Consider the following 2500-nt stretch of genomic DNA (forward strand, 5'->3'; position numbering starts at 1 on the left):
GATTAACTCAATAAGTCAATAGTGTTCTCGTTGTTTAAGAGGTTGTTGGAACCTGAAAAAAACTAATATGTTAAAAACTAAACAACTGATAACTACGAATTAATACTAAAGGCAAAAGAGAAACAATTGATGAATTATTCATCAGTATTTAGGTTCATATTTTTATTTATAGTTGTATGTCTAATATAACAGTATCATTTGTTTGTAGCCGATCTGGTATAGTATATGCCACTTTCATCATTAGTTCACATATGTATAATTAAAATGATCATAAACGATTTTCACTTAACACACACACCTCAGTGAGTACTATTCAGTTTAATATGAGATGTTGATCAACTAAAATTGAGGGGAGCATAGAGTATAAGGCAATTTCAATCTATTGTAATGTCATATGATATTGTGATGATTCTTGTACTGTATATGATATCTTGAAATTGAATTCAACCATCATGATTCTAACTCATGAAAGTTAGATCATTTTCTAATAATTGTAAAATCTGATCCAATAAATGGTATCAAAGCTAGATCTTTAAATTCGATCTAACAATCGATTAGAAACAAAATCTAAGCACATAACTGATAATTCAAGTTAGGGTTGAGCTCGGTTTCATACAAGTATCGACCGGGACCGGTCTTGATTTTCTAAAAACCTTGGTACCGGTACCGAAAATGCTCGGTTCAATGATGGTACGATACAGACTGGTTTGGTACCGGTACCGTAGGCAAAAATTTGTAAATACCAGTACTGATCCCTAATTTACGGTCCCAATTTTCAAAACCTAGGTATCGGTATTAGTAACGAAATACTCATTTTGGTACCGATACTTGTGTCACACCCCAACCTAAGGCAAAAATGTCAGGGCGCGAACTGATCGGTCACAGCTCACAAGGTACTATCATGTAATGGTAAAGTGACAATATCTAATTAATTATTTTAAATAAAACAATTTACATTTAAGTAAATCAAGTATAAAGAAATTACAAAACAAATATAATAATCTTGAATAAGTTTTAAGTCTTAAAAGGCATCTCTACGTGATCTTCATCTTGCTAAATAATCCAACCTGATAACCTGCAAATTTGAAATAAATAATCTCATCTTTTGTGTATTGGCAGATAATAATCCTACCTTTAAAATTCACTACCAATAGTCCAACCTTTCAACTATTTTTGTCTCAATGGATCTCCGTTAAAAAAACATTTAACGTCGTTAAGTTTTTTCCAAGTTTCAAACCAATGTTTTAGGACTTTTGATCAAAAGAAGGATATGAGTTGACTGATGTAAAACTTATCTCGAAACGGTGATTCAAATGACGAAACAGTATTTCAATTTGTGTGTTTAAATTTCCAACTCACAAAAATCAAGCCATTTGAATCACCGTTTCGAGATAAGTTTTACATCAATCAACTCGTATCATTCTTCCGATCAAAACCCCTAAAACATTGGTTTGAAACTATGAAAAAACTTAACGACGTTAAATGTTTTTAACGAAGGTCCATTGAGACAAAAATTATTGAAATGCTGGACTGTTGATAGTGGTTTTTAAAAATGAAAATATTATCGGCTAATACATAAAATGTGAGATTTGTTATAAATATATATTATTGTGGTTATCAATACCAAATATAGTTAGGCTTTTTCTCCAAGTTATCTTCTTCTATATATACATATTATTGTATCATAATGTAGAACACACCTATTAATGAAATCTCTCTCCTTTTCTCCCTACATCTATTTCTCATATTGTTTTTGTAACACCCCATAACCGCAGCGGAAACGTAAACGGGATGCAACAGACACGTCTGATATCAACAGCATTGCTTATAAAGAAAACACCACTACATTAATTTACATCATATTACATTGTTCCGAGTTTAGTTATCGTCTAGGCGATAGCACATAAGTTTTACCAACAGTACATTAACATAATTAATACAAAAAGATCATTAAGCTTCCACAAAAAGCACGCATCGTCAAGCATGTAGCAATTATTCCAGTTTGGGAGTACCTAGAAAGCATGTAAAGAAAACGGGTCAACTACGAATAGTTGGTGAGTTTCACTAATTTAAATAAACAGTGACAAATCGTTATAATAATCATATATTAGCGATGTAATTATGCTGAGCCCACAAGTGAAACCTCTGACTATCCACACACAACCCCGTGGCATACTCCGCCCACGAACCTGCCCCAAACGCTATACCTAACATTACATAGCAAAATAAATAACAACAAAATAGACATGTGCAACTGGCTGGGAAACATCAGCAAATCCATGCCGGGCCAGTTGGGTTTGTCAGACCAATAGTACTATTCACACTCTACCGGCTTTCAGCTAATCACTCGTGTTGCGGGGCCTTACAATGTTAGCAACTCAGACAATTACCATCTTAGTACATTTCCGTACGATTCCCGTACAATAAAATATATATAAATCCGCGCAAATCCATGCGTTCAGTATGTACTTAAACATTTCAATAGTAACATGTTTTCCGC

Source organism: Bidens hawaiensis, unplaced genomic scaffold, assembly GCF_021521415.1.
Source record: "Bidens hawaiensis isolate Kalapana, Puna unplaced genomic scaffold, B.hawaiensis_p1.1 tig00017053_1, whole genome shotgun sequence".
NCBI classification, from domain to species: domain Eukaryota; kingdom Viridiplantae; phylum Streptophyta; class Magnoliopsida; order Asterales; family Asteraceae; genus Bidens; species Bidens hawaiensis.